At 43.3% G+C, this 17,729-nt stretch overlaps 1 protein-coding gene across 11 annotated transcripts in view; it reads left to right on the forward strand.

Moving 5' to 3' along the window:
• Positions 1 to 17,729, forward strand: part of SIPA1L2 (signal induced proliferation associated 1 like 2) — a 215,790-nt gene that overhangs the window by 66,338 nt on the left and 131,723 nt on the right. For 2 of the 11 annotated variants that reach the window (XM_070492583.1, XM_044758848.2), the window contains exon 3: positions 14,080 to 14,186. The exons of 8 other annotated variants lie outside the window; for them this stretch is intronic. The gene's annotated coding sequence lies outside the window, so the exon portion shown is untranslated. The remainder of the gene's footprint in view (positions 1 to 14,079; positions 14,187 to 17,729) is intronic. One more of the 11 variants, XM_070492574.1, reaches the window with a different exon arrangement.

Here is a 17,729-nt window from a genome sequence, read left to right on the forward strand (position 1 = left end):
CAGAGCAATTTGAGGTTCTGCGGTCTGTGGCCTTTGGTTAGAGTCTGTCTTCAGCAGTTGTGATGAGCGGTCGGCCTGTGCTTGCTCACCCACCCGGAGGTTCATCTGTTGCTCCAGGTTAGCTGTAGCTAGACGAAGCGTGTCCTTGTGGGTCCACTTACCTTCAGACTTTCCTCCAGAAATACCTGCTTTCCCACTCTGGCCTAAATTATCCTGGAGGCGAATTGTTGAGTCTGAAACACTTTCTATTTGATTTTAGGTCCGGGGTGGGGGTAACAAAACTACAAGATAAATCTGTTCCGCTGGGTGATTTCACTCCTTTGATGCAAGTGTGTCTTGTTTTCTCAGTCCTGCTGAGATTAGGGTGTGATTTGGAGCCTAGACATTTTTCAGATGCTTGTGTTGTATCTGATTTTAAAGTAAAAGCCTCTGCCAGAGTTGACTAATTAATGTACATAAATTTGTAAACTCAATTTCTGGTTTAGCTTATTTGCTTTTATTCCATAGGCAGTTATTACAAGGAAGCAAGCCAAATACTTACTAGAGAGAGAAAAGAGGGGCATCTGATTTTGCTAATTACAGACACAAATGCCTGGTGTGCAGAACCTCTCGCTTAGACATTCCTCATTGGAAATTATTTCCTTATTGTTATTTTAATAAAAATAATTGTACCTTTTTTAGCCTGTTAGATAAAATTAAACTGACAAACTCTGTGGAATGCCTGGGAACAACATCCAGCTCTCCAGCAGCAGCTGCAAGGCCACGGCGCACCAAACATGGCCTAGATGCAGATCACATTTCTAGAAGGAAAACATCCTCATGTGGGCCACAGTGTCAAGATACGCAGGCATCACATAAATAGTGCAAATAGTGCACTCTAGTTAAAATAGGTAACTGTTTCATTCTTCATCAGACCAGTGTTCTTGCAAAAGCGAACTGCAGGGAAATCTAAGCGGTATCCTGAGAAGGAATAAAGGGCACTATTTTTAGGGAAGCATTGTGGAATGAGTTTTCCTCTTGAAGCTTTTGGTATTGGAGAGGTTGACTTAAAGTTTGTTAAAAATAGAACTTTAAATGTAAATATTTTATTTCATAACCCCTTCTCTTGGCACAGCCACTTGCCCATATCTTTTCCTGTGTGGGCCACTCTCCTTTGTATTGTGGACATCTTGGTCCTGTTATTGACGTTCCAGACTGCCTTGCCACTGATGTGCTGTATCTTATATCTAACTTACAGATCTTTCCTCCTTTTTCCTTCTTTTCTGGTTTCCTTTGGTGACTGCATTTAAATAATTTTAGCACTTGTTAACATCTGTCTCTCAGAGGCGCAGACAGGAGATCAAGGTAGAAATTTAAAATAAAATGTATCCATTTTGGTCCTTCCTAGTCATTCTTTTGAAAAAATAAATATTTTCTTTGAGCTGAAACTGAAAGCAATGTTGTGGGAAGATTTGTTTGTTCATCTTGCCTCCTTGGGTAGCTTATAAACTTCCTGAAGTCAGAGTTTATGCATTATGTATCTTTCATCACGTACCCTGGGGCCTTGCCAAGTAGTACACGCTTAATGAAGGCTTGAATGAAAGAATGAACACGGGTTAGCAGAAGTTTGATTTTGTCGATGCCTTATCTGTTCTTAATTAGAAAATTTGTATTGGTCGCTCCTTGGTGGCTCCAGCTCCATAGCGAATATAAACGTGCAGTGGAACTCTAGGAATTTATAGTCTGATAACAGAGATTGGAAATACAAATAACAGAAAAGGTCAATTTTTAAAATGAGTTTTATCATAGAAGAGGATTTAGACATAGATGTTTTATAAAGGGAGGAAAACATTAAATAGCTGCCCACAGGGGGAAGAGTATAAATACAGCAGATGGGGGAGCAAGCAAGCCCTGTCTGAATCCAGCGTTGGCTCCTTTCTCCCTGGCTGCCTGCCCACTGGGCTAAATACTTTATATAAACTAAACCTCTCTCTGACATAAAAACCTGTTATTTTCAAGATAAAGTTAAACTTTCTTGGTCTGGCTTTTAATGCGTAACACTTCAGCAAAATAAGTAGTCTTTCCAGTCTTCGCTTTTACTGTTAACTTCAGTAGGGATCCTTGGCTCCAGCCACACCTATTTATCCATCACCCTCCCTCAGGGTTTTCATAGCCTGGAGTGCTCTGCCCTTTTTCTCTCTGTGAGGATGGAGTGGAACCATTCTTTGGGGCGCTGCGCACAGCTCACCCTCTCCCACGGGGGCCTTTTTCTCCTCCCTCTAAATCCTAAAGCTCTTGCTGTGAGGACCCCTTGTTGATCAGTTTTGGCATACTGCCTTTCATTTTTATTTACTTTTCCGATACTCGCAGCTCATCCTCCGTTAGTTTGTTATCCGCCCCCAGTGCAGCATGGAGCAGTCAACAAGGCTGGCAGCCACACCCAGTGTTCCTTCCAATCTTTTAAATAACATTTTGAAAACAGTTTTTTTTTGTTAGTGTCTCTCTCGAGTTTCCTTGCTCCATCACTTCCCCCGTGGAGAAGAGTTTGCCCATCCTGGGTTCGGTGTCTGCATGATGGAGATGGCCTTGAAGTGGGACTGGCATAGCTGCTGCTCCTGCTGCTGCTGATCGTAGCAGCCGCGAGAACTGCCATGATTATTAATACTCAGAAAGGCAGAATCAGCTGTTTTTCCAAATATTTTTCTGATTTGTGTAATACTGTTTAACTGCTTCTCTGGTTGAAAATACTGCCGCTGTTAGGATTATTTCTTGTCTAAATGAAGGCGCTACATAAACTCTTGTGATTGGCAGCGCTGTTTGCTTAAATTAAAGCTATCCTTGTATTGTAGTTTCTATATTGGTTTGAAAATAGATAAGAATACCAAAAAAGATGGCGGAGTAATTAAGTCTGACTTCTGGTGGCTGGTTGGATGAGAACATTCATATTTAAAATTCTGAGAAATGTAAATATTTGACTTGATATAATGTGGCCATGCATTCTTCACTGGATCCTGATTATTTAAACCTTCTATCGAGCTCTTAGACAGATGGTCTTTTGAGTAATGAACACTCCTTTGAATACAGAAAGATGCCATTTGGTAAACTGATGAAGTAGCGTTATTGATAAATATTTTATGCAACAGAAACATCCAGAGCGAGAGTGGGCAGCTGCAGATTAGAAAATCCTCAACTCCGTCTTAGGGAGTTTTCAGGCATTTCAGCATTTCAACAGCTATTCTCTATTTCTGCACAGGAATGAAAAAGAGAATCATTGTCACAGGTACTGTAATCAAACTGTATTTACTAAGCGTCCCTTTGCCTGAGAGTCCGCCTCCTCCCTGCTGGTTATTATAATCTAAGGCGACAAAACAGAAGTGATCGAGGAGAAATAATGTTGACCTTTATTTTTGTATATTTAACCTTAAAATGTAAGTTGCCTTAGCAGATTTTCAGTTTAAAAAAAAGACTTAGTTTTTCCTCCCATATTTGTGGCTCATGCCCGTGTCCTACCCCCGCTGAATTTTAGGTAAGTAGAGTACCTCAGTGATTTGTAATCAGTAGGAAAAAAGTGTGCCACTTAAGTGAATTTCCTAGATAATGGAAGCTCCCATTGAATACCATGCCTGTCTTGATCATTTAGCATAGATTTTTAATTATTTCTAAGCCTTCTCTCCTGCCAACCTGTAACCCCCTAACTGCTTATGCTCCGATGTGGTCGGCTTTAATTCTGTTTACTTTTCCACAACCGTGAGGACTTTGCTTTCAAATCTCTCCATTTGGGACTAATTAGGAAAAGACGTTTGGAGGAATGAAAAGTAGGTTAAAGAGGATGGCAGTGTAAGACCAGTAATATTTGCAGTGGGCCCTTAAGAGAAAGAAGGGGAATCGAGGGGGGTCTGTTGGTGAGGTAGAAGGGAGGGAGACAGGACATGTGTGATGTGAGCTGGGAATGGGGGCAGCAGCTGGGGATTTTACTGGCTGCTCTTGTTACCTCTGCTTGGAGGCCAGGCGGTGTGGCTGCAGCATTCTCTGGGGCAGGGGCCACGAGCTGTGTGGAGGGAAAGGTGCTGGCAGCATAGGCTTAGAGACATCCAGGTCCCGTGTTTCCATGTGGCGTGCAAATCCTGGCTAGTGAGAGAAAACTTCTTTTCTTTCTCGTATTGTTTCTTGAAGAACCCCCTTTGGTCAGTTTTATTCAAGCATCTTCAAATTCTGTCATTTGTCTCCCTTGCCATATACTGGCCCCTTGGTGTCTCCAGAGGTCTGTGCTGCTTGATATGGACCATCTTTCCCCTCCTCTGCCTCATCTGCCGCACGGTTCCTTCCCAGCCCAGACCCCCCATGGACCAGGCCTTCTCTCCTCTGTGCCTTTGCACACACTGCTGCTTCTGCCTGTAGTCAGTGCCCTTTCTTCTCACCTGGCCTGGTGATGTGACCTGCCCCCCCCCCCCCCCAGGTCAGGACTTGGCTGGAATGCCATCCTTTGTGATGCGTTTCATACAGAGAGTGAGTTTGCACTGCCTCTGTTCCGGGGAGCTTGGACCCTGTGGGATTGTGTGCATTTACATTGTCACCAGACCGTGGGAGGCCTGTCTGTGTCCCCCTCCTGGGGCACTCCTGCGGCCAAGAATGTACTTGCCTTACAGTAGGCGCATAGTAAATGTGTGTTGAAATAATAAATGAATGAAGTATGTTTATGAGCTGATCATTGTTTGGGATTATAAAACAAATGTTTTGTCTTCTGTGAGTCTTAATATTGTGGGAAGGTAAACCCCGAACAATTCAGATATCCTGGGTTTCATACTAATGATGAACTGAGGCAAGGGCACGTGGGGTAGGAAGCAGCTTGGGGTGGTGAATGAGGTTGTTTGCAGTCTCTGAGAATATTCCCTCTGGAGAATGGTGGCTCTTCAGCTGTGTTTGCTTATCATAACAAACCTTAATCTTGTGAGCCTGCTATTAAGGCAGCCTCAGAGCTGCGGGAGGAAACCATCCAGTTTTCCAATCTGTGGTTTACAGAATCTATTAGAACCCTTGTGATTTGGGCTCAGCCTTCAGCGTATGCATGATGACTGTAGTAATATTCATACGAATATTTATTTTTCTTTTGCTCAAGTAATTACTCTGTAGAAAAGCTTGTCTGTAAAAAGTGGATTATGTAATTACTTCTCTAGAAAATTGGCTTTCAACTTCCTCTTCAGATTAGTGTTTGAGAAGAACAGGAATCGCATTGTGGGACCCACCAGGAGTGCGCCAGGCTCTGTCTGGGCTGTTCTGTGTGGGCTTTGCACATCACAGACGTTCCATCAGCCACTGTGAGCAGAGTTGTGCCTTTGTCACGGCGCCGAGAATCAGCCTTGGCTCTGGAGGTGAGGGGGTCTCCTCCAGATCTTTAGCATTTTGGAGAAAACTGCATGAAGACCGAGGAATTTGGAAACAAAATATACTGGGCCAGCTACCTTTGGTTCATTATGTATCAATAGGAATGCCGTGGAAGGCCTGAGAGAAAGTCTCTGTGAATAATGTGGGATTTGGAGGATGGTGACGCTGGTGCTCTTTCCTAGATTGGGCATTTTCACAGTTTTTCTTTGTTATCACTTTGCTTTGCCCCCTCCCAGCTAAAGTGATCTCAGAACACATTATGGGAGCCATGAAAATGATGGAAACACTCGTGACTGGAATGAGACTCATGACCCTGTCCCTAAGGATTACCTGATTGTCACTCAGTGACCGCCTCTCCCGAAAGGGCTTTTCATCTAGTCAGGGCTGTGTTCCCGTATCCGTGGCCACCTAGACTTGGGGAAGCTGGCCTCTCGCTCACCTTGGATACTAATCTCCTGTCTGTTACTTATCCCAGCTCTGTGTCCTGTGTCTAACAATCTGTGTTCTTGCGGCGGGGTTGGGGTGGGGGGGGGTGGCAAAAGTTTGTTTTACTTATTATTTATTTAAAATTTTATTTATTTGGAGAAATTTTATTCACATGGTCCAAAAGCATATTCGGGGAAAGGCGTTCCCCCTACTCTCCGCCCCGCCATCCACTCCTCTCCATGCTGTGTCTGGTGTCGGCAGCTTCTTGTGTATCCTTCTAGGGATGTGCTATGCGTATTCAAGCAGATACTGACATTCTTTAGCCTGGTCCTAAAATGGTCGCATATACGATACTTTGCATCTCTAAGTGTGCTGTGCATGTTTCTTACATTCGTTGGCTTTGCGTGGAAAGTAACTTGATTTGGAAAATGGCATTTGTCGACTTTGTACTTACATAATTGGGGGAGGTCAGCGGAGAGCAGGGTGGCTTCTGGCTTGGCAGAGTACCCTGAACCCTTCAGAAGGGTGAGATCATCTTGTACCTGACACTGCAACAAAAAACCAAAAAAACCCCGTCAAATCCAGAAAACCTGACTAATCCCGGTTCTTATCCTCAGAAATTGTATGGTTCTCTGGCAAACTGACACAGTGTCAGACCATTTTTTCTCTATCCCCTGCTTCTTGGGGCATTGAAGAGCGCCTGCCACCTAACGTGTCCTTGTCTCCGTGCTGGTGCTCACTCATCCTCTGACCATGCCAGCCTTCAACAGCATGTTGGCAAAACTTACCATTTAATTTCATATAGTCTTTTATTGTTATCTAACTTTTCGCAACTAGGCTGTGAGCTTGAGGGCAGACACCCCATCTTACGCTTTTGTATTCCCCACATTTTAAGGTCGGGAATTTTAGGGTACATAGCAGTTCATCACTAAACCTTTATTGAATGACAGGTATTTGAATTCTCATCTCCTATTTCTGACTCCCCAGAGATGACTCTTCCTGGATAGTCCTCAGGCACCGTGTTTAACACATCCAAGCCCCTCCTTCCATCATCCCGCTAACCAGTGGCATGTGTTTCTCCTGAGGTGCCAGGTCGCTTATTCTTCCTGTTTCCTTGTCTGTGGTCTCTTGTCTCCTTCTGCCCTTCCCTCAGCTGCACATTCATACATTTGATCAGTAATAGTGCAGGCCCCTTGTGATGGCCAGTTTTGTGTGTCGACTTGGCTAGGCTGTAATGCCCAGTTATCCAGTCAAGCACACTAATCTAGGTCTTGCTGAGTAGGTATTTTGTAGATGCAACTAATTTCTGCAATCGGTTGACTTTAAGTAGAGAAGATAATCTGGATGGGCCTCATCCAGTCAGTTGAAAGCCTTTAAGAGCGAAAAGAGGTTTGCCTGAGGAAGAAGAAATTCTGTCTGTAGACTGCAGCCTCAGTTTCTGTCTGCGAGTTTCTGGCCTGTCCTCTGGATTTCAGACTTGCCAGCCCCACAGTTGTGTAAGCCAGTTCCTTCCCTCTCCCTCCCCCTTCTCCTCCCCCCCTCCCCCGCAAACCCCCAGACATACTGCTGCTTCTGTTCCTCTGGTCGCTAGAGACAGGGTTTTAGGAAATATCCAATCTTGCTTTTTCCCTGGTTGACAGACTCTGTTGACTTCCCCCTGCCTGTGAAAGCTCACAGCACTAACCTGAAAGAGACTCCTGAGCCATCTGGCTTTAAGCTCCCTCTCTATCTCATTTGCTTCTCTTGAGAAGCCTGGTTCTCTGTGCTGTAGCCCCCCACCCACCCCATCTCCCTGTGCTTTACATGCCTTCATCTTATCACCTGCTGCTGCTCCCCGGAATGCCTTCCTCTGCCTCTCCACCCGGCAAATCTCCTGCCTGTCCTTTGGGATCCGATTAGGTTCCATTCCTTCTGAGAAACCTTCCTGAGCAGCCCCACTTCCAACAGTTGGTTCTCTTCTTCTTGATGCTTCCATTGCACTAGGCAGTTCTCCCTGTCGTAATATCTACATCAACATTTTTAGTTATTTGCATGTCTCTTTAGTTTCCTAGACCACATACTGTTTGAGGGAACTGAATGCAGAATGCCCACGGGCTCGCACAGTTCCTAACACAGAGTTGACATCATAACCGAGTGAAGTCAACTGTGTTCGTTAGTGCACCACTTAGTGTAATTGGCGGGGCTGTGTTCCATTTTCCCACACAGAGTCGTTGGAGCACGTCTGTGACCACACCTGGCACCTCCTCTGAGAGCTGAGCGCTGTGTGTTATCTGTCAGTGTCGTTGATTGCTGGCTGGGCAGAGTTTTCTGTTAAATCTTTTACTAGACGAAATGGGAGGTTCATAAAGTGTATTGACTCTTACAAAGGAGGAGTGGGCCATAAAACCCTGTTGTAAAAGTAGATGAAAAATGATAAGTCAGTGAGAGTGGAAATCTCAGAATAATAGTGGTCTTTTAGAGTTTTCTTTCCCTTCTTTCCTCAGGGCAGTAGAAAGGCCTTTTATCAAGAGCTGAGATTTTTTTTGAGGCCAAAGGGACATCTTTATATGCAAAAGGAAGGTCATGTTGGGTATCCAGCTGGCTGCTGATAGCCTGGGAAATGCAAAATGCACTTTTCTAGCCTCTGGATCAGTCTACTGTGTTTTATGTATCTAAATCACTCTAGCTTACAGTAACTTGAAGATTTAGCCAGGGCTCTGGGTCTGCTGGAAGATGAAAATGACATTTGTAATTTTATGATCTGAGTATTCCTAGCAGAGTTACAGTTTTCAGTATAATGACAGCATGGTTGCTGATGGTGCTTATATATAACAGTGACACCAGAAGAAGAAGGGAAGAATGAAACTTCTGCTCGATCTGCAAATAATTTATATTCTGTGATGCTGTCTGGCATTTTGCATTATAACTTCAGCTCTTAAAGGAAGCCAAGAGTGACTTATTAGATGAGTATTATAGATCTTTATTTATTGATGTAGAAAGAAGTCATTGATATGTTAATTGAAAAAAATAGCTTGTAGAACACTTTATCTATAGTGTGGTATAATTTCATTAGTGTTAACTTGTAAACATTTAAATAATTATATGTGAATTAGGAAACTGGAAGGATGGATATATAAATATATATATATATTTCAGACTCTTAATAATGGTTAAGAAAAGTTTTTCCTTTTTCTGGAGAGATTAAATTTTTTTTTAAACAGTTACCATGCTTTATCAGAGTAAAAAGTCATTAATGACTTTTCAGTTTTTTTACCAGGGAAAACAATCCAAGGACAAGAGGTTAAGAGAAATAGACCCAAATCATATCTTCTGTAAGGGTGGTGATATTATGTGTGATTACTTATTTTTCTCTCTTTTCCTATATTTTTTAAGGTAAGTAGATTACTTGTATAATTAAAAACCAAGGCAGCCATGGTTCTTCGAGGGCACGTAGGTCCCTCACAGAGCCTATCAGATATTTGAGTCAAATGCTTTAATTTAAAATGTTAAATCACATACCAAAGACAGATAAGAAATGTGTATGGTAAGGAGTTAGAAATCAGATAGTCATCAAATGTACACTGTTTGCGGACCAAATTTAAGTCCACGTGAAAGTTGCGTTTTATCTTTTCAGTGTTTCACTGAAGGGAACTTTGTAACAGACCACGCTTCATGAGCTGGGAGTCTTCTGGTCAAAATCATTGGGCTTCAAAGTTGCTGTCTGGCTTCTTGTAATTTTAATGTATTCTTGCAAATGGAAATACTTGTTTTACTGTGTGGTCGGCTGCTTTGGTGCTTCTGTAACCATCTACTTACCTTGGCTAAGTTTTTCTCGGGAAGGAAAGGTATGAAAAGGAGCAAACAGTCTTGTTGCTGGGCCTGTCCTGCTAGGAATGGGTAAATCCTGATAGCTGCTTTAAAAAGGATTCATGTGCTGTGTTCAGAGTGTGGGTCTTCACACCTACATACGGGGTTCCTGCCTCAGAGAAGGGGGCTCCGCTTTAAGAGCTTTCTGGTTAAGATACGAACATAATGAGACTATTTCAGGCTCTCTGGTGCTTATTTCTCTTTTCCTGTGGGGAGACTTGGTGCTGTTACTCTGGGCACTAGGTTCCTTTTATTTGATGGTGAAGTAGGTGACAGAGGAGGCGGAGATTTCCCCACAGACTTGTTATTTTCTTCCTTTCCACGTCACATTCCTTAACTGCTTTAACCAAACTTGTGTCATAACCAAACTTGTCACTGAGGGTAGATAAGCTTTTTGAGAAGTTAAGGCCATTATTGCCATTTAAGCACTTTCATATTAGAAAGTCTTTACAACCATTAAATAGTGTAAAACGTCCCCTATGCCCCGAGAGGTCCCAGACGTGGAAGTGATTCTCTGCCTATTCCATGTACAGGAGGATAAAAATTTAATTTTTCTATCAGAGACAAGGAGGGTTTGTGTTGAAGAGGTTACATAAATGCATACCTGTGCTTTTCCATATGCCCATAAGTATGTTCCCATATTCAAAACATTTGTTATGAAAGCATTAACAGCAATGTTAGAAATTCCGGTCTTCTGAAGTATTGATTCTTTAACATTGTGACAAAAAGAATCTTTCAGGAAATCATTGAAATCCTGTTTGTATAGGATGTGTTTGTCTGTTGCTCCAGACGTCAGGGGAACACAGAGGAAGGCTCTGCTCTGTCCAGTGTCACGGCAGCCTGACACAGCCTTGCTCTGGGAGACAGCGGCCGTCAGCCTGTGCTGGACAGCGATTCTGCGCCGGGAGATGCTGCTAGTACAGAGTAAGCCTCCTGGAGGAGCACAGATTTATAAACTTGCCCTAAAATAGCTTCTTGAAGATTCTTGGAAAACGTAGCTATTTTGCTGTAGCTGAGGGAATTAGTAGGTGGCAAAGCCTGATTTTTGTCATGTGCAAATGCCAGTGTGTGCAAACAAGGCATGTTCCACTCACGGCCCCAGGCTGTTTGCATACACTTAGGGAGGAATGTGGATGAGCACAAGGAAAGGGAGTTCCTCCTGCGGCCCAGGCCCATTGGCTTCCTCGAGGTGAGGCGGGCCTGCCCAGACTGCCTGACACTTGCTTGATCATTTACTAGTCACATGATCTTAGCTGCATTTTTTTCAGCCGGTTAAAGTCTGTTTCTTCATCTGTACAAACGATGTTAATTCTTATCGCACTAGATTATTGTGAAAATTAAATAGATCATGTAAATGCAGGCGCTTTTGCCAGTGCCTAGCCCACAGTGGACCTGAGGTGGCTCTTTTCTTTTTCCGTCCCTTTGTGGGGTCTGGCCCAAGTGCCTTTAACTTGGTCTCTGGCTTCTTGGACAGTGAGAGATGGGGTGGGCTGGGGTCAGGTTGTGGGGGGGGGCCCTGACTGCTAGGCTGAGACATTTGGATTTTATTCTGTGGTGGAAGGAAATGATGGAAGGTTCTGAAGGTATTGAGGGACTGGATAAGATCAGATGTGTGCTTCTTGACGGCCGTTGTGCAGTGTGTTTCAGATGAGAGTGGGTGCGTTTTAGAACTTCCGACAAAATAATTATGCCCCGTATATAAGAGAACTTCTTTAAAGGTGCACTTTGCATATGATGAACCATCACATGATTGGACCTCCTGGAAGTGAGTAATTCCTGATCCGTGAAATGTGCACATTTTCAAGCACAGCCTAGATGTACCTCCGCCTGTGGCAGGAGGTCGAATTAGATAATTGTGGTGTCTCTTTTTGTGTTGAATATCTGTGAAATGATTTTATTGTGGATTACTAAGTATAAAGTGAAATTTGCCTTTTTCAGGCAGTGGAGAAATTACTATATAGGCCAGAGAGATTTTCCCTAGGTTACATAAGTAGGTGATAGCAGTTCAGTGCTATTTATATTTACCATAATGATGACTTTATTACATCTTTAAGTACAAATGCTAAATATTCAGCGGACATTTTTATATATCAGATGCAGTGTAATTTTTAAAAAAAAGGAATGAAAAAATCTTGTATCTTCTGTTATAGGTTTGGGTTGGATTTTTTTTTTTTTTTTGGTGAGGAAGATTGGCCCCAAGCTAACATCTGTTGCCAACCTTCTTCTTTTTGCTTGCTTGAGGAAGATTGTCACTGAGCTAACATCTGTGACAATCTCCCTCTATTTAGTATGTGGGACGCCACCACAGCATGGCTTGATGGGTGGTGTGTAGGTCCATGCCCAGGATCTGAACCCACGAACTCCAGGCTGCCAAAGTGGAGGACAGGAACTTAACCAGTGTGCTACCGGGCTGGCCCCTGGGTTGGTATTTGTAGATAATGTACAGAGAAAGAGTGAGAGCTTTGAGGGTCAGCTGACAACTTAACATTCTTTCTCTATTCAATTTGCTTTTTATCTCTCTAGGATCAGGGTTTTCCTGGCCCTTGAGGCCATGCTGACGGGCTCCACTTTTATAGAAATGCTCCTGGAGACAGCTTGTTTGTGAGGGTGTACTGAAAACTGAGTTTCTAAAGGTGTTAATATGATTTTCTTCCACATTTTCTTTTTTTTTATTAAAATATCAATAAAAGCATCAGATGAGCAGGTACGGTTGATGGGGTAATGTCCAGATTTGGCTGAACGCTTTTATTGTGTTGAGTTATTAGATTGTGTTGACTTATCTTAACACGTAGATGCAGATATTGGCAAGAAAATAATTTAGGACTTGTCCAGTGTCATTAAACCTGTAGTTTTAGGAGAAAAAAAAATCAATATTTGATCTCATTTGTTAAAGAAAATCTTACTGACACTTGGACCTTAGAATGCAGGAAACCCATAGAACTTGCTGTTAAGGGTTTTACATCTTTTTATTTTATTTTTATTTTTTAAAATTTTTATTTTTTTTTTGAGGAAGATTAGCTCTGAGCTGACATCTGCCACCAATCCTCTTCTTTTTGCTGAGGAAGCCTGGCTCTGAGTTAGCATCCGTGCCCATCTTCCTGTACTTTATATGTGGGACGCCTACCACATCATGGCTTGCCAAACGGTGCCATGTCTGCACCCGGGATCCGAACCAGCGAACCCTGGGCTGCCAAAGCAGAACGTGCGCACTTGAGGCTGGCCCAGTGGCGCAGCAGTTCTCTTTTTTGTTTTCAAATGCATTTTTGTTAAGTATATCTAGTGGTCTCTAGAGCTGTTTTCTTGGAACACTTGTGTAAATTACCAGAGACACCCTGGCTGGCTTTTGTCCTCGTCCTTCTTTCCTAACTCACTTTAGCACCTTTTGGCTGTGGGTTTCTGTCTTGGTGGGGAGTAGGTGGTGTAGGAAGCAGGCAGCACAGTGTTGAAGCTGCACAAAGGGAGGGGTGGGAAGAGGCTCTGGATTAGACTCCAGTCTGAAGGTGCCGTTTTATTGCTGCCTGGCTGCCATCATTGGTGCTTTTGATTTGACCTTGTAACTTACGGAGAGCAAAGAACCTGACACTATGCAAGGTGCAGTGCGGGCCTCAGCGTTGGGGCGCTGGGTGGCTTCCTCCGACAGCATGCACCCAGCAGATGTGCAAATCCACGTTAGACATGGGCCTCCCATTTCTGTTTGGGCCTTCCAGTCTGCACAAAAGGGAGAATTCCTAACAGAAACCGGTAGAATCAAGCCAGTTTGGGTTGCCAGGTTGTTGGGGCCTTCTGATGCAAGAGCACCAGCCTCAGGCTCCTGAACCCACCAGGCTCTGCTCTGGAAGAACAGCGGAGGGGGGTGCAGAGCAAGAGGAGAGCTCCCCCACCCCAGTTCTTACAGCTCAGCTTGTGCAAATGAAGCACGGTCACCCTGATGTTCTGCTTGCTGCCCATGCAGAATGAGCGTGGTGATACTGTGCACAGAATTTCTGAGGTTAGGGTTTAAGGGCAGGACCATTGACTACAGAGTCAACTGAAAAGTTCCTTCCTAAAAGATGCAGAAGGGGAAAGAAATCTCTTCTGAAATCTTCACCCATCATTGTAAAAATGCCTTTCCAGGCTCAGTTTCACTCTCGGAAAACTACTTAATTTCTGTTGGTCTTTTACCTCATATATATATAAAAGGAGGAAGTTAAACTAAGTGACTTTGAATGTTCTGGTCTGACCTTTGATTCCTTTGAGCCCCTCAGGGCCTTGTCTAAGGAGTCAGCTAGTCCCCAAGAACCGTAGATAAGGCTCACAGATAGGACCCTAGTGCACGGGCTTCATTTGTCAGCTTGACCTGAGGAGTTCAGCTGCTTTACTTACAGTGACATTTTTGGTTAACGTGGTAGAGGGCTGGAGATTGCAAATTGAAGATGCAAATAAATGGATTTCCTGATCGCTTGACAGGGGTGACCTGAAGGAGAGGCAGTCTCATTCTGCGTGCCATAGACAGAACCATGTAACCAGTACCTGCGTCAGCCATCAAAACAGTCTCAGGATGCATTGAAAGTAAGGTAGATAAAACTTGTATCTCTGGACTATCTGTCAGCTGGTCTGAGTAGGGAACAAAAATAGGAAAAAGAACATGATATTATATAAACTTGCAGATTTAGATGCCAGGGTCAAATTCTGTTTCTCTCATGGCTGGTGAGTCAGCCCACCCGCTACTGCTGGGCCTGTAAGTCGGGGGGTCGTCTGAGCTTTCTGCTCACTATTGAGGCAGCCCCTGTGCCCCTTCCTATGGCCACAAAGTCTGGAAATAGTTTTTTCTTATCTTCTCAGTTGTGTGTGTGTGTGTGTGTGTGTGAGAGAGAGAGAGAGTATGTGTGTGTATGTATACTTTTTTGAGTATGTGTAGTAACAAAACAGTAAACATAGGAGACAGCAAGATTATACAAAGTAGAAATTAGCAAAATAAAAGCTCTTAAAAATGGCGCTGTACTCCCTAGTGATTCTCTTTGTCTGGACAGCTTGAGACCAGCGAGACTGGATACTCAAATTTAGGTTGTGCTCATTGAGTACCGATGGTGAGAAGGTTTTAGTGGAAAGTGGCTGTTGGTTTTCTGGAAAGGGAGTCGGTGCGTTGCAGAGGAGTGCTCTCGAGTAGAAAGATGCTCTGAAAGACTCAGATACGGCTGTGACACCAGCATTCTTTTACTGAGTCGTTCTCGAGGTATGACCCCTGACTGGGGGTCAGTCACTGCCCTCTGCCATGTTTGAGGAGGGAAGTGGGTCTCTGTAGAGTTAAGAGAGCTCCCTGGGCCGGCCTAGCCTGGCTGTGTGGGAAACACCCCAGTGCTTCCTCCAGGCCCCTCCTCTCCTGCCTGACACGTTCACACCCTCGGCAGAGCAGCGTCTACAGAAGCCCCCCGTCCTCCTGACCAGTGGTTGGCCAACGCTTCCATGAGGATAAGTGAGCTTTGCACTGCTGCCCTTGAAACCGCCAGGACTTGTTTGTTGTTTATATTTAACAAATGGTAATGAGGGTTGGAACCCACATTAAGTCACTGACAGGGCCATGGAACTCTTCCGGGAGACAATACAGATAAGTTTAATGGCGCTTATTACAAAAAGGGTTACACCGGGAATATTTTTGTCATTCAGAATGACTTTAAAGAATAAGTTGTAGATAAACTTTAAATATTTTAATTAGAGGTAGAAATGTTACATGGTAGGCAGGTGTAAGGATCAAGAAATAATAGTAAGAGCTGTTGAACTCATTGCATAGGGGAAGCACTGTCTTAGGCTTTCCCTGTGTGACCACAGTCCCTCCTCACAGCAATCCTGTGAGGTGGGTCCTGTCAGTATGTCCTTTTTACAGATGGGGAAACTGAGTCCAGCAACTCAGGCTCCTTGCCCGAGTCACACGGTGAGTGAGTGTGCAGCCTCAGTGCTCACCTCCGTGTCTGGCTCCACAGCTGCCCTGTGCTGTTTGCCACCATTTGTCTGTATCTTCTGCCACCCAAGGATGGGGGACACAAGATTCAACTTTTAGGAATTTTTGAGTTAGGAAAATTTAAAATTCTCCTACTTCGTGAAGGATCCCTGGTTGCTTCATGTTTTGGATCTGAATTTTAGTGTATATTTAATGTGAGAACTGAAAAGAGAGAGGAGTTGCTTTTGTTCTTTTTAATGAAATAGGACGTGGTAAAATTACAGATTGCTTGGTACCACCCGATTAACACACAGTTAATTAGATTAAAGCACATTCTTTGAAATATAAATATCTTAAGCCATTTGACTTCCCAAATATTTGGACATGAGAGAAATTGGGGTGTTTTTTCTTTTTTTCCTAAAAATTGCACCAAGGTGAAGCAGAGCTGGTTGATGTGAGTGTGGTGTGTGATGTTCGCAGTACTGCCCTCCCTGTGTACTCGCTGGACAGCACACCACCCCAAGGAAAGAATGGTTAGAAGTGGGGGTTAATATTTCAATCTGCGTCACCCCACCTATTCCCCGGTCAGTCATCTCAAGTTTTTTAGGCAGAAGGGCTTCTTACTTATTTTGAAGTAAAATCTTTCACAGGAACATTGTAGTTATGAGAAGTTCTGGAACTCACAGACCTAGAACTTCTAGTTATTTCTTTGGGTATTTTTTGAGAACTCTTTTTCACCAGTCTGCTTACAGATTTTGATTAGTGTTGTAGACTGTCATCAATTCAGTTAAATGGCTTATTTATTTTGTAGCCTTGTTCCTCTCAGGTTTGTTTTTTTTCTTTCAGTCCCTGGGATTTCATGACTGGTGTCAAATACTGTTTGAAGCAGAGTGGGAGGAAAGTGGTTCTTCACAAGCAGTGGTGGAAGAGGCAAAGAGAGCATTTGTTTTGGTCTTATAGAACCAGAACGTGGACTTGAGCGTCTCTGAATGCCTGGATGTTAAATTAGTTCTCCTTAAAGAGTCTTTTGTATGTGAAAACCATCCCGTCCCATAAGATGTTGATGAGGATAGTCTACTTCACCGGCCAAGCTAGGTTGCCAGTGGAAGGAAGGATCTAGACGAATGGAGGGAAGCATCGCAGGCAGAAGCTGGAATGGTGTCACATGATTCTTAGGTAACACTGCGTTGTTTTCTCCCTCTTCCAGCTCCTGTCGCTCAGATCTCAGGCATGTCCTTTGACTCTGACCGAGCTCTTTTCACCAGGTTCCTCTGCAGGTCCTCACTGCTCTGTCCAGGCAGTAAGTGTGTGCCCTTGGGCCCTGGCTGCTGTCAGATCCTGGGCTGTGAGTGTCCGAGAATTATCTTCTGCTTTAGCTACAGAGTGTGTCCCTAAGGAGAAAGTCACTTGAGACTCCAACATTTGTAATTTTAACTGAACATTAAATCTTTCATGGGGAAAATCTCTCACTTATTTTTCTGTTTTAATATGTGTAAAGTCAGTAGCCCTGATAAAAATGACTAATCGAATATTTGTTGTTGCATTTCAACATTGATAATGCACACACAAAGAAATGCCATGATGACAGGGTGCAGAGTTCCTTAACTACCAGGTCTGTGTTTGATGCGAACATAATGATTGGCATTCAGCAGCATTTGGACACAATTTCATGGTGCATATCCATATTCAAGAGGCAAAGTTAAATGTCATGTCTTCAGATGGGCAGCAATTAATATTAATAAAAATCCAGCAGAAGTTTTTTTTTTTTAAACATGGGAAAAAATTTGTAGCTGGAGAATTTTCTACAGAATTTTATTTTTCATTTTGCTTAAACTAATTTCTAGGCATTTGGCTTGCAGAATACTGCGATTTTGGTTTTGTAGTAGAACCGTTTTGTCAGCGAAGAGCATTAAAATTCAGGCTTGGGCTCGTGTCATATTTCAGATGAAAGACATTTTACAATCAAACCAGGAAAATGTGAAAATAGAGATTTATAATGGAAATGTTGATTCAATTTGAGTTGAAGCCAAACATTCATGAGGGAAAATTAGATTAAACAGTAGATGTTTAGAGGGACTTTAAATTATGACAGCTTTAAAAAAAACATATGTCGTGGCTGTTCCCCAGGCTTTGAGCGTGCTGTGTCTGGCAGACTTGGGATGTTGCTCCTTGATGTTTCAGC

Source organism: Equus asinus, chromosome 2 (genome assembly GCF_041296235.1).
Source record: "Equus asinus isolate D_3611 breed Donkey chromosome 2, EquAss-T2T_v2, whole genome shotgun sequence".
In the NCBI taxonomy this organism is placed as follows: Eukaryota; Metazoa; Chordata; class Mammalia; order Perissodactyla; family Equidae; genus Equus; species Equus asinus.